Source organism: Lactuca saligna, chromosome 6 (genome assembly GCF_052625555.1).
Source record: "Lactuca saligna cultivar CGN05327 chromosome 6, ASM5262555v1, whole genome shotgun sequence".
Taxonomy (NCBI): Eukaryota; Viridiplantae; Streptophyta; class Magnoliopsida; order Asterales; family Asteraceae; genus Lactuca; species Lactuca saligna.
Genome location: NC_136422.1, coordinates 25164781 through 25180151, shown reverse-complemented (window position 1 = coordinate 25180151; position 15371 = coordinate 25164781).

Below are 15371 nucleotides of genomic sequence, written 5' to 3'. Positions count from 1 at the left end.
AACCTGTTCAACCTTGAGACAAGGAAAAGATGCAAAGTGGCAGACATAATCATTGACAGATGTTTTGTAGGTCATTGTAATTCTCGTCCCCTTGAATTTGGACTATCCGATAATCTGGACAATAATGAACCGGTGACGGTGAATTTGGTGAGCGGGTGTGATCAATGGAAAAGTAGACTTGATGCAGATGGTCGCTATACAGTTAGGGCATTACGGAGGTTAATCGATAAAAAATCTATCCCAAGTTAGTTACTTCCATCTTCGCTATGACACAGGGATGCACCGATCAAGGTGAACTTCTTTATTTGGAGAGCACTACAAAATAAAATTCCTTCTATGATGGATCTGAGATCGCGAGGAGTGGAGCTCGACTCGACATATTGTAGTGCTTGCATTGCTGGTGACGAATGTGTCGACCACATCCTAGTGACATGTCTGTATGCGAGTGTAATAAGAGACATAATATTTGACTGGTGTGGTATAAGCATCAAACATTTCAAAATATCAGGGATTTATTATGCTTTGCTACAAGCTAGGGTCGGTATCCAAAAAAGAAAAAAAAAGACTCATGACGATATGCTATGGGCTTATATGGAGTCTTTGGAAATATAGAAATGATCGTACTTTTAAAGTGACATTTATTAGTCCTTTTTTGTGGAATTGAGCAGATAAAATCATTGGTGTATCTCTGGATCAAATGCATAGGGAAATGATGTTTATGTGAATGGAACGTGTGGTCATCATTCCCTTTCCATTTTTTCTAGTGTTATCTATGTATTTTTCTTTACTTCAGACTACTATCTCTGTCTTTCTTTTGCTCCTATTCCTCCATAGTTTCTTACTAGTTGGGGTTCATTTTAATAAAATTTTACCGTTTCTAAAAAATAAAAGGAATGGAAAAAAATAAGTAGTCGAGATTAAATGAGTTGTTAGACGGTTATAAATTATGACAAAACAATTGATTTCCTACAAATCATAATTATCAGATGATTTTGATCCAAACTATTTCTTACCTTATCTATTTCTTATCTTATGCCAATTTTATACTGATTTATATGCCCATATAGAGATACATCTTTCATTTTTAAATGGATTGAAATTTTATAATATTTGGTACTTTTTATGAAGTCACATCCATGATCCATCAAATAAAAGCGAATAAATATAAATTATAGCGATGGTCCCAAAACTATACATTTTCATTTCCAGTCCATCAAACTTATTATTATTATTATTATTATTATTATTATTATTATTCGTAATTTTTGGATTTTCTTTCTAATATTTTCTTCATCCTGGATCCCTTGCTGTTCTTCTACTTATTTATTTATTTATTTTTTATAGATAGATATAGATTAGCTATAAGATTTATTTTGTTTAAGTTAAATGGAATATGTAATTTGGATTACTGGGTTGTTCATGTTCTATTTTTCTTTTTTGATTTGGTACGTAACAAAAAAAAAGGATAATTAGAAGATGTTGAAGAAAAATAAAATAAATTAACGAAAATACCCTTAATTGAAATATATGATGTGCACTTTATTACAATTGACATGATTTCGAGATAATCAAAGAGCGACATAAGATTTAGGAAGCTAAAAAAAAAAAAAAAAAAAAAAATTATATTTAGAATGTAAAAATCAATAAACTGATCAACTAAACATACAGATTAGTTAAATTTCAGGGATAAATTTTGCAATTTACTCAATAAAAGATGTATCATACCATTGATAATCAAATATATTATTTCTTTAGGCCAATGATTTTCATATAGATTCAACTTGTAATTTTAACGTTAGTAAAATAGGTGAGGTATGTCGCATATCTTCAGAAGTCAAACGAAAGCAACATGTACTAACTACTAAGTCATAATTAAAATATGCAAAAAGAACGGCATAGATTTGTACATGTTCCACACAAAACAAAGTTCACATCAAAATCATCGACACACTCAATTAGATGTTAACAAGCACATAAGAATTAACCTTAAAAAAGATGATAAGTAGTTTTCACTTTTCTTCTCAAACATCAATTATTGGTCAAAACGAATTTTAATCAAATTTGGAGTACCAATCTTGTAATTAATATTGTGTCTAAGAACTCGACTAGAAAATTGTTATTTTTGATGGTCTTTAAAATTAAATAAATACAAATTTGTCTATATTTTACTTATCATAAGATATTCATTAGATTGATTATGTCTTTTTTAGTCCGCTTCAGTATTTGGCAACCGGTTCAAATTTGTTTCTTAGAGATCAAGGGTCCAAAGGTAGGGAGCGAGCTGTAACACCCGTTTTCTAAATTGGTGTAGCTTGAAACTTATAGGATTCAAAGATGAAGTTTTGGGGAAAAACTCCATGCCACGACGTGGCATATGGAAGCTCATGACGTGGCAGGGTTATTCTAGAACACGTGTTTTGGTGGACTCCATGACGTGGCAAAGAATGGTCACGACATGGCAGCCGTTGCAGCCTAAAACCTAGGATTTTCAAGGTTTCTCTAGTATTTAAACACCTTAACTCTCATTCTAGGTCATCTTCCTTAGTTTCCATCACTCTCAATCCCAGAAACCCTAACCCTAATCCCTTATGGCGATTCTTGGCTTATGGTGGCTTGAAGAAGGAGAAGAAAGTGTTCTAGAGTGTTGATCCAGCAAGCAAGCTTCATCATCATTCTCTTGTGCATTCCCTGGACCTTTATAAGTGTTCAAGATCCTAGTGTTTTGGTGATATGCTTTTGGATCTAGATTTTTTGTTTCTTTTCTTCATGATTATGAATGTTGAAGGAATGAATCATATAAAGTTGGCAACCTTATGGATCCATCAAGGCTCTTTGAGGTCATATGTTGTAGATCTAGAGTATCTTGGAGTATTTGGTCCCATGCAAAAGTTTAACTTCATTTTTCCTATGTTTTGACCTAAAAATGGAGGAGACATGCTTTGGACATGCATGTCCATAAAGCTACGATTTGTATGGTCTATTAGATGTAGGAAACCCCTCTGGAAACTTTAAGGAAATAGATTTTATGATTGAGTGCTTAATGGTTGAGTCATACCTTAAGTTGCCATTAGGATCTAAGTTTTGAAATCTTGGTGTATAGGGATGTCCTAAGGGATAAAGTTGGAAAGTTTATCCATCAAGACCTTAGGAAAAAGTAGATATAAGCTTTTCCACCCTTGGTATGGTGGGAAATGTCTTAATGCATTAAGTTGCTATAGAACCAGTTACCACGACATGCCACTTTGCCACCACGATGTGGCAACTAGAATGAGCCTGATTGCTTGTCAACTTGATGCCACGACGTGGCAAATCATCGAAGTGTTTTTTTTGGCTATTTGACTTTAGACCGTTGACATTGACTTGTTGACATGGATTGAATTTTGGTCAAGATTTGTTGTATTTAGTGTATAAACTAAGGTTGGACCTAATTTAATTTTATATGTGTGTTATAGCATCGATTGTGTGGTTTTGAGCTGTGACTCAGCTGACTTTGTGAGTCAGGTAAGTCTTCTCATTATATTATGTATGATGCTAGCTGTCTTTGTGACTCTTGCATTGTGAGCTAGGCGGGCCCATTTGTATGCTAGGTTGGGCTCGTTTGTATGTTGGCCTGGACTCATTTGTATGTTGGGCGAGACCCGTATATTTGATGGTCGGGGCCCATACGTATGTTGGGCGGGGCCCTATGTTATGTATGGTATGTGGTCTTTTGGGAAATTTACTAAACTTTGTGCTTACGATTTTTGGTTTAAATATTTTCAGCTACTTCCAGTTCTAGAGGAAATGACCCGACTTGACTGCACATCATCCCTTAATGGTTTTTTCGCACTGATTATTAATATTTTCTTCTGATATAGGAAAAATACAATTTACACTAACTGGTTTTGAAACAAATATTTGTATGGATTTAACGATTTAAAAATAAATATTTTAGTATTAATTTTGAACGAGCTTTTGTCAATTTGGAAAACTAACGTTAGGAATAAGTCTTAGTAATAAGTATCGGATAAAATCTAAAATTTATAAAATATCAAAATCCTGTTTAGAAGTTTATAAAATATCAAATGTCCAAGGTCAACTTATGGGTTGATAGGTCCTGGAGAGGGGTTGGGTTGGTCGAAGAAATTCTATGGATTGATTTAAGAGATTTTGAAATATATATATATATATATATATATATATATATATATATATATATATATATATATATATATATATATATATATATATATATATTATCAAAGCGAAAAACGAGTTTGGGAGCATAACAAATTATTCGGTTTCTTTGATAAGAAAACTAGTAATAATGTTATTTTGATTGTGAGGGACAATTCAACTAGATGGAATTGCATGGTTCCAATCGATTTAAACAATTTTGGCATGGAGAAAATGTTTAAAGCCGCTGCCCACTAGATTTAATATGGTTAAAAAGGAATTTGGAGTTGATTCTATTTTAAGTCCCAAGTTATTTACTTGGGTGATTGATCACTTATTTGTGGTTTGACCTGTGACTCTTTTGTGATGCAAAAAATGCTTGGATGGGTTCTTTGGAATTCTGAAATTTTTGGTCTTTTGGAGGCGAACCAATAAAATAAAACATTTCTTTTAAAAAGATAGTATTATTGTAATTATTTTGGCTGTTTAATTAATTAAAGCACAAAATTGAAAGGAAACTAAACTAGATGGATTGACAACTAGGATCAGTACAGTTTATTGATCATCAGTGGCAAGTTTAGAACAACAAAAATTTAAATCATTTTCTTATCTGCTACCAGAAACCCTAGAAACTCCTTCAAAACCGTCCATGCCATGGAGGGTTCTAGATTGTTCATTTGTTCAACTATTGAACAATTATAATTCACCTCTTGCACTTATAATTAGTTCTAATTAATTCCGAATTAATTTCAGAATAATTATGATTTATAATTAACTAATTTCATCTATTTCTAATTAATTTATTATTTATATAGTAAACTAACAAATCATTTATCTCTCTACTTTGATCAATCCAAGCTATTTCCTGGTTATGAGGGAAACTTAAAAAGGACTTTATATTTATTCATCAACATTATACGAATTTAGTTAGGACCTTAAACACTTTAATCCAATAGTCTCCCACTTAGATAAATCACTAACTAGATTTGCAAGTACAACTTCAAATAACTAGTAAAGAGTGCTTTCCAAAGAGACTTCCAAACTCTGATTAGACGTTGGTCCTAATATAAGTGATCAATTATCCCATTCATTCTATAAGATATCGTATGGACACAAGACATCAATAGAAATCTATCTCATAGTCCAAGATTTTGTTTCTCGATTTCGCGATTTATGATGACTGAATTCAGACTACTAATTGAGCACATCAATTTAGTCGGGGCTCAGCTAAGCACTTCAGATGTCGACAACAAATCATCGAGGGGCCCAAAGATACCACTGTTCTTATTAAGGAGAAATAAACGAATATACTTTGACTATATACTCATACATTTTACTCACCAAATCATGCAGGTAATTACACTATATAACACCGAGTTATGAGATGTGTTGGAGTAAACCAATGCACAACTGATTTGCAAAATATGACTTATATATCTCTGTTTGAAGAATAAAAGATCTTATCGTCTTAGAATTACTCGTGATTGAATCCATGGAGTAATCTCTAAGCGCAAGTTTAACCTTTACTTAAATCCATATTTTCAAGTAGTCATGAATATTATAGAAATCCCTATGCAATGTCCAATCCCTATGGACAATCTACAATCAATTCATGACACTTTTAAATCAATACTTACTCCCAGAAGTATGATAGACTGTGGCATTTTGAATAAATTAATATTTAAGAAGTAACACAAAAAATGGAACACAATAATAAATTAATTGTTCTATGGTATCATACTCTTTGAATATAAATAATTACATATTTATCTATGGTGTAAATGTTTCGGGGTAATCGACTTAAAAACTAAACTTGTCAACAATTCTCATGCCAATGCTTTTAACATGCATACCATGTTTTCTTTGGTCATCACTATTGTTCACGCATCATCGAAAATATATTTACTTCACAACTAGATCTCCACCCTCAACATTTTCTACGATGTAGTGGAATTTCCTCCTTTTATACATTGACCTTATATGATCTCAAGAATCCTTAGTCTATATGACTACGTTTTCAAAGAATATATCTAAGGACAAATTGTTACTAATAAAAGAATCCAAGGTCAATTTTGAAGGTTTTCTAGTCTATGTATGCTCCTTGGATACTTCACTTGCACTAATGTGGTGTTCCCTACATTATTGAATCTACCACCATCTCCTGCGTGAAGCCTTTCATGTTACAACTCAAAATGAACATCCATTTAGACTATAACTCAAATTCATCTCTAAAATTCATGCAACTATAACTCTTCACAATCATGTTCTCTACTATCTAAAAGAAACCATTCCTTAGTATCTTTTAATACCTCAAAATGTTATTGACAGTTGTCTAGCAATTTAGTTGTCACACCCCCGAACCAGGACGGTGGAAACATCTGGGGGCGGATGATGTCATTGTATAGTATCATCACAAGGGAATATAAATGAAACATAGCATTCCAATCGAAATACATTGAAAATACACACTTACATAGTTTACATATTGTACTGGTTCATCAGTTACACAAAAGTGACAAAAGTAAAATTTCATAAGGTTGCACCACTTGATCTCATAGCAGAGCTGATTACGAGTTACTAGTTCCCTGAGAATACAAGTCGTTTTGAAAAGCGTCAACTAAAAAGTTGGTGAGTTCATAAGCATTTTTGTATAAAAATGGTTTTGCACTTGTTTAGAATAGTTCTCATAGTACTTTCAGAAAATCTGATATTTTCTATGAATATGATTTGTAAGTCTCGTTTCAACACTTTGAATATATGCCTGTATGTCCTTTGTTTTCTTTTGTTTGTAATTGTAAGGACTGTATTCCCAGAAAATCCAATATTTTCTGATGTATGAAAGATTGTAGTCTTAAAACCCTAAGACCAAAAATGTATGAGAGTTGTTGACTGAACAATAGTATGTAGTTATATCTTTTAGAAAAACTACTGAAGTGTAAGCTTCCCATAAACCGAAATAGTATGTAGTTATATCCTTTAGAAGAACTAATGAAGTATAAGCTTCCCGTAAACCGGAATAGTATGTAGTTATATCTTTTAGAAAAAAACTAATGAAGTGTAAGCTTCCCGTAAACCGAAATAGTATGTTAATACCTATGTGATTTATTACTAATATGATTGATATGTCTGAACACGACATTCTTCAAACGTCAGAGTCAGGGGGACCTTTGTCACCCTAGACACGCCGGTCTAACTGTAGCGAAAAGTTAAGGTGTGGGGTTGTCAATCCCATATATATCTATACACAATGGTCTCGCTCTCCCTCCAGGAGACTCTGGTTATTACGCACGACTTACGGTTTACGCTAAGTAGGTACGAAGAAGAAAAAGTCTCACAAGAGCATTAACTAATTTACGTGAAATTTAACTACACTCGTTGAATAATGAAAACGACATTACTAGTGTAAACTTATGAATGAAGTTTTATGACACACGTTTTACATCTTTATGACATACAGCTTACAACTTGTACTTTTAAAAGCTTTATGATGGACAGATTATGACACGTAAATTTTTCTGTCGTATAATTCTGTTTTGTATACCGTTTAGGTTCAATTATTTTTAACACTTTTTATAAATAATCATTAATAGAATCTTTGTAATATATGTTGGTAAATAGCATAATCCTCTAAGTTTTTAAAGCATTAAAATGGAGACATCATATTACGACTATTTTACTTGTAAAAATTATTTTTAGTAAAATACTCATGTTTTGTAGTTTGTTTAACACACCTAAATTTAGTTTAAGAGTTTTGTAACACAAAATATACTATTTTGTTGTGACTCTAACATGTCACGTTATTTACAAAAATGCATATAGCCACCTTGAAGTTTATTATATTCCAATATTTGTGTAAGTATAAGTGTGTAAAATGTATATGTCAAAAAGTTAGCATGTTTGAGCACAACACTTATATTTTTTTTGTCATTTTTGAATGTACGACCCATATCCATAAGATTTCATGCAAAATATATGTTAAAAAACACATTCTCATGATTTTTGTGAAGATGTATAAGGTAAAATCTATGTTGATGCAATTACCCAAAGGTTAAACACATAAAACTTTGGTCCATGCAATTATCCAACGGTTAAACGAGATTTGACTTGTATCATCTCCTTGAAAACATGAAAAATATGAAAAATATGGGGGTATGAAGCTCAACTTGAAGATTTCGAGTGGTAGAAGAAGAACAAGTTGTTGGATCTAGCTTGGTGTAGTTTTGAAGACCTAAAAAATGGATGGAGTTCTAAGAGTCATCAAATGAAAATATGTGTAAATATGGAGTTCTTTGACCTAGATATGTATAGAAATCACTTAAGTTTACAAGAAACTTACCAAGTTCTTGTGAGTTGTTTGAAGAAAACCTTGAGGATGGCACCCGACTTCGAATTTTGGGAGAGAAATGAGAAGGATTCTTGAGTGCAAAGTGAGAAAATGAAAGTGTTTTGTGTGTGTGAGGTGATGGACGAGAAAAAGAGAGAGGAGGGGGGGAGAGGGAGTTGACTTTCTTTAAAGTTGACGGGATGCATGCATGGATATATGGAGGTCCAGGCCTTGATGTATGTGGAGTAATAAGGAGGTTTCAACTTCTTTTTCCATTCCTCCCCCCCCCCCCCTTTTGTTCATCCCTAACTGACCCAATGGGTTCTCGACCCATAGGGCGGCCCAAAAAGAGTGGTTTTCGGTCCATCAACGCCAAAAGGTAGGAGTTTTAGGCCTAATAAGGCCTAAGGAAGGTTTTCGGCCCAATAAGGTCTAATGAAGGAGTTATCAGCCCAATAATGCCCAAAGAAGGAGTTTTTGGTCCAATAGGGTGTTGGGCCGAGAATTCCTGGGCTAAGGCCCAAAACTGATTGGACTTAGCTATTGGATCGAGTTTTTGGGCTTGTGAAAAGCTATTTCAACTTGAATCACAATGTATGCACATATAAAGTCAAATAACATTGTAGTTTGCATTTTATTAATAAGACCCAACAAGGTTACATGGAGGGATTTGTTGTGAGCAAGCTTCGCATCTTAAAACCAAAATTTCTAGTTGTGACATCATGCCCCCGTTAAAGAGAATTTCATCCCGAAATTCGTTCTAGAATAGCCCTTAAGAGCTTAGAGAGGTGATGGGGGCACTTTTGCATCATTTGGTCTTCGCATTCCCAGGTGAACTCTGGCCTTTGCTTGGCGCTCCATCGGGCTGTCACGGTGGGAATGCGGGATTGCTTTGATCACTTCACTTCTCTGTCTAGTATTTCTACGGGTTCCTTGATGCAGCGATGGTGTTCATCTACCTCAATCAAATCAAGTGGGACAGTGAGAGTTTCGCCAGGTAGGCCTTTCTTTAGATTGGACGTATGAATGACAGGGCGTACATTGCTGAGTTCAAGTGGTAGCTGGAGTTTATAAGCCACCAGACCAATCCTACCAAGGACTTCCAGGGTCTGATATATCTCGAGTTCAATTTCCCATGCTTTTCCAAGCGTATCATCCTTTTTCCAAAGGAGAGACCGTTAGCAGTACGCGACATCGACTTGGCATTCCAAGGGCTTCCGTCGCTTACTCGCATGGCTCTTTTGTTAGTTTAGTTAGCTCAGCCTGCCAAAGAGCTCGTTTATGTACTTCTTTTGCTGTTTCTAGATGCCTCTAGTCGTGCTCGAATTTGGGTGATCTCTTCGGTTGTCTCTCTGATGGTTAACACCCCAAGAGTAGTGTCTCTAAACCTTAAGGCGAAGACTATTTTCACCAATGTGAAGGTTTCATGTGGTGTAGTTGGCATTAAAATTCTTAGGTTGCCTCAGGAGTTTCTCCCTACAAAGTTCTAAGCTAGTGGTATGTCGACTTTCGATCATTTCTTAAAGTTGGCTGAATAGGCCGTCGATTCGGGATAGGGGATATCGATCCTTGATGATGGCTTGATTAACTCTTAGTAATCAATGGTCCTATGGACAATTAGCTTTTCCTCTTTATGAGTCGGATGGGTGCTCTCTGAGGTACGAGTCTTGGTCTGATAATTCCCTTACTTATTGGGTAGTTCCATTGACCGGTCACTTTTGGTGTTTACGTTGGTGCTAGGTGGCATTGGGGATTTGGCTACGGGAATGGATCCAAGAGTTGAGTCGATTCTGAACTAGACTTGGCATATAGGTGATATTTCTGAAAGACCTTTTGGGAACTACTTCGCAAAGGTTCTAAATCTCTAGGTTACCCTCGATCCTTTGCTTATTGTTTCTTATTTATACCGTGGGCTAGGAAAGAGTGTGGTACCTTTTGCATAGGTACTTATGTGTCCGAATGCAAGAGATTGATTTAGAGGTTTGTCTTTATAGGTTGAAAAAGTTTTGTTAATCGGTCGGGTAAGGAGAAAGGTATCTTTGCAGCACATGAAATTGACATGGTGAGGGTCAAGCCAGCCCATGCCAAATGACTATGATGGACTTCTCACTGCAATAGATGTTAAGTCGATGTGGAAGGGGATAATTTTTTGGAATGAAAGTGGGTTCTATATACATGTCTTTAAGACTACCAGTTTCATCCTTGTTACTACCTTTGCGACTGTTTTGTACCAGATTTAGGATGTTCTAGTAGGTACTAGTACTTGGATAAATACTGATGAAATCTTCTAGTATGTTTCCGACTACATCTCTCTATGATAGTCTGGTGTAACCTAGTCATATATAATTAAGATTGAAATGACAGTCGACTAAGTGACCCTGCCCTAAGTCCACAACCAGACAAGGAACAAGAATTAAGGCGTAATCACACACTCTAAGTCTGTAGAATCTTAATTATATATGAACATGCGTTTATAGCTCACCTACTAGGATCTTTAGTTTTTCTATGAATGATATGACTTGTTTGGATGAGGGGACAATTTATGCTTATGATTTTAATTGGTAACAACTGTTTGTGAAAATTCGATGCTTATTTTTTGCTATTTGGAAACTTACCGAAAATCCCAATAGGTTTCCTTGTGGCCTCATCATGTCTTGTTGTTAAACTCCTTCCATCCCCCCGTTATTCGTCTTCGTTGGACAATCTCTCTGGAAATGTCCCGCTTCACTGCATGTGCAACATATTGGACGTATTCCAGTATCGGGGGTTGGGGCGATGCATTGAGCCGAGGTCTTGCAGTGGCGGGCGTTGTGCCCCTTCTTGTTTCACCTTTTGCAATGAAACTTCCGGTAGACTCCATTATGATGGAAGTTGCACTTGTTGCATTTCGGGAGGTTTCAAGCATAGGGTTTTATCAGCGTGGAGGTAGTAGGGCTAGTGGGAGTATGGGCTGCTACAACTTGTTTCCTTTTGGTAGGTCCTTGAGTTGAGCGACTCCCTTTCTTTTTCCGAGACTTTCATTTCTTGGTCTTGGGTTTGTGGTTTGGCGTGTCCTGATAGGCAGCCACTCGTTGGTGCTCTTGGTTATTACCACGATTGGAATTGTCGACATCGATTCCATTTTCTTTTGTGTTGTTAATGTTGAGTTGTGCAATGATGGATATTGTAGTAGTGGTCACTGCGGCTTGGAAAGTAGCGGAGTCTATCCGTAGGATTGGTGTTTTTCCGGTGTGCTAGTTGTCTCTATGGGAAGGCATGATTCTGTTGTATGATGAGAAGCGAGTTCATGAGTAACTATGGTTATTTCTAGTTGTACTTCATCTATATTCATAGACATATATTTATGTATGCACACATATTAGTCACATGTTTCGTTGTATGATTCTAAATGTTTCGATCTACATTCCTTTAATGTATTTATGATGATACGTAGTAGTAGGTATTAGATGATTGTTAAGTTTAACAAAAGAGGATGCAGCTATCAGTACAACGAGTTGATTTGGATTACATGGGTTCTTGGAGGGTGTACCTCTATTGATTTACTAATACTAGTTGTAACAAAATACATAATAAACGTAGGACATAGTGCGAGTAGTTTAGTGACGCTCATATGCCGAAATAACTCACAAGGTGCTCAGCCATTTCACTTATTTCATGAGTAGCCTCTTTCGCCCTTTGCTCTACTAGGGCTGCTATAGCTTCAACCGCAATGAGTTGTTGCCTTATGGTGGCTACTTCTTCCTCAAGGGAGTGTAGACGGTCGGTAGGGTACTCTTGCTCTGTGTGTTGGTTTGGTATTGCTCCCAAAGGGTAAGGCTCACTAAGGATCTCTTTGGCGCATTCATCGCCATCTTACTCCTCATTAGATTTCTCCCCCTCGTAGTCCATCTGTTGGTATTCTTCAAGACCCACTTCGGGGTTCTCCCCTTGAACCTCTTCTAGTTCCTCCTCGATCCATTCATTGGCCACTACAGCAGGGTAGTAGGGGTCATCATGGTGAAATTCAACCATGTTGCCTGCGCGAGAATAGAGGTGTGAGAAATGTGTAGAAGATTTAAGTGCGAGGGTTATATCGTATCCTAAAACACTCCTATAGTATTTTAAACTTCATGTTTGATTCTAATGTCTCTTTGCATGTAAAGTGGGTAAGTTTTAGTCTTGTCGCAACACCACTATCACTCCCAAACACATGTTGGTCGTATCTTGAATAAATATAGTTGATCAGGTTATATTTATCCTAGATATGTTTACATAACTGTCTAGGTTTTACCATAGTTTCCAACATCTAACTACTTTGGTTTTGTTCTTATCATGATATTTGTAACACCGTAAATTTCAAGACAAAATTTTCATTTAAAATAATCATTTTATTCTTAGAAACACTTGTTCAAAATCTCATTCATAGTCGAATTACAAAACATAACTCCATTTTCACTTGCATAGAAAACCAGGATCCTCCAAAATACGACTCTTTCTCTGGTGTGTACAATCAAGCCGGTGCCGTCCCGTGATATTGAAAGAAACCTGAAAAAAAACATCACACAAAACACTGTAAGCACGAAGCTTAGTGAGTTCCCCAAAATACCACACATAACACATATTAGCCACTCGAGGCTATAACTCTGTGGGTCCGTGCACCCAAACTCTGTGAACCCTCAGGTTCTAACTCTGGGAACCTTCCGGTTCCAACTCTATAAGCATGCACAGCATCAATCACATAGAAATAATGCAGTACAACACATCACGTACATATAGCATACAAAGACTCTAATCACATAACTCTGGTTACCTACTCAAGGTAAAGTATAGTGAGAAGACTCACCTGGCAAGCAGAAAGCAGATGTCCCCACACTTAAATCTCGAACTCGCCACCGCCTAGCACGTAAGGCAAATACTCTCATGAATATAACTCTCGAGACTAGAATCAATCCTCTCATGGCACCCTCTTAAGGGTAAAAGACTATTTTACCCCTCTCTTAGCCCAAAGGCCACATCGCTGACCAAACCCTAAAAGTCAACGGCCAACCCTTGGTCAAAATCAAAGTCCTCAGTCAAAGTCAACCCCTGACTGACCCTACTCGCCGAGTCAACCCTGTGACTCGTCGAGTTCCCATAATCAAAACTTCACTCAATCCGCGACCTAACTCGCCGAGTCCAACAACTCTGAGTCCACTCGCACACAACTCACCGAGTCATCCCTCGACTCACCGATTCTCGACTCAACCAGAGAATATCGGGACCCTTCGACAAGACTCGTTGAGTCCAAGAACAGACTCGCCGAGTCTACGGCTATCTTCAACCTACTCGCCGAGCTGTTCATACAACTCGTCGAGTTCCAGGCCATCTTCATCCAACTCATCGAGTCCACCCATGTGACTCGCTGAGTACCACCGGTCTGAATACATTCGGAAGCATTCCAGGCCATGCAACTGCTCCAAAGCATATATCTAGTCTCCTACCACTCATCCATCACGTAAAGTGGCAAACTTTACATGAATCCAAAGAGATCTAAGCCGTTTGCACATTGGGCTAGGGTTTGGGACATGTAAGCTTCACTAAACACTCCAACACAGGGACTTTCATGCTCTCTGATTCTTCTCCCTTCCAGATCTGAGGTAGCAACCTCAGATCTAGCCTCTAGACTTCCCATTACATCCCTAGACAAATTCCTACAACCCCAAAATGAAGAAACCACATAACAACAGTCCAATAACAAGATATTACCTCTAAGAGATGCCCCAACTGCAATCTAATTCGAATCCAAGCAAAGCCCCTTGCTCCAAGCCTTCAATCTCCCAAAATTCCTTCAACAATTACTTCTCCAAGCTCCAATCCACTCAACAATGGTGCTTCTCCGCGATTTAGGGTTTTCTGGGGCTCAAGGGGTGATAAAGAGGCTGGGAGGAAAACATAATGATCTTTATATAAGGCTCAACCCCGAGAATTAGGGTTTTCTCCACTCAGCGCCTACTCGCCGAGTCCATTACACTAACTCGCCGAGTCGGCCACTTAACACGCGACCAAGTCGCGACTCTACTCGCCGAGTCCGCACATGGACTCGCCGAGTCACTCTTTCCCAATTTACTCTTTTAGCCCTTCAACTTTACTCTTGATATTTCGGGATGTTACAATATTATCCTAGTATGTGTGTATACTTTTATAAAATACTTATACTTTTAAGTTATACTTTTAGTTAGAGTGTTTTAGTCCCATTGTTTTATAGTTGTATATCTTGTATGGTTTGATATACTAGTTCACTATAAACAATGTTATGATACTAATCTGTCACACCCCTGAACCAGGACGACGGAAACGTCTGAGGGCGGATGACATCATTGTATAGTATCATCACAAGTGAATATAGATGAAACATAACATTCCAAGAGACATACATTTAAAATACACACTTACATAGTTTCATATTGTATTGGTTCATCAGTTACACAAAAGTGACAAAAGTAAAATTTCATAACGTTGCACCACTTGCTGGTTCACCAAGGATACAAGTCGTTTTGAAAAGTCTCAAGTAAAAAGTTGGTGAGTTCATAAGCATTTTTGTATAAAAATGGTTTTGCACTTGTTCAGAATAGTTCTCATAGTACTTTTAGAAAATCTGATATCTTCTATGAAAATGATTAGTAAGTCTCGTTTCAACATTGTGAATATATGCATGTATGTCCTTTGTTTTTTTTTTTTCTTTTTTGTAATTGTAAGGAGTGTGTTCCCAGAAAAATCAATATTTTCTGATGTATGAATGACTGTAGTCTTAAAACCCTAAGACAAAAAATGTATGCGAGTTATTGACTGAACAATAGTATGTAGTTATATCTTTTAGAAAAACTAAGCTTCCCGTAAACCGAAATAGTATGTAGTTATATCCTTTAGAAGAACT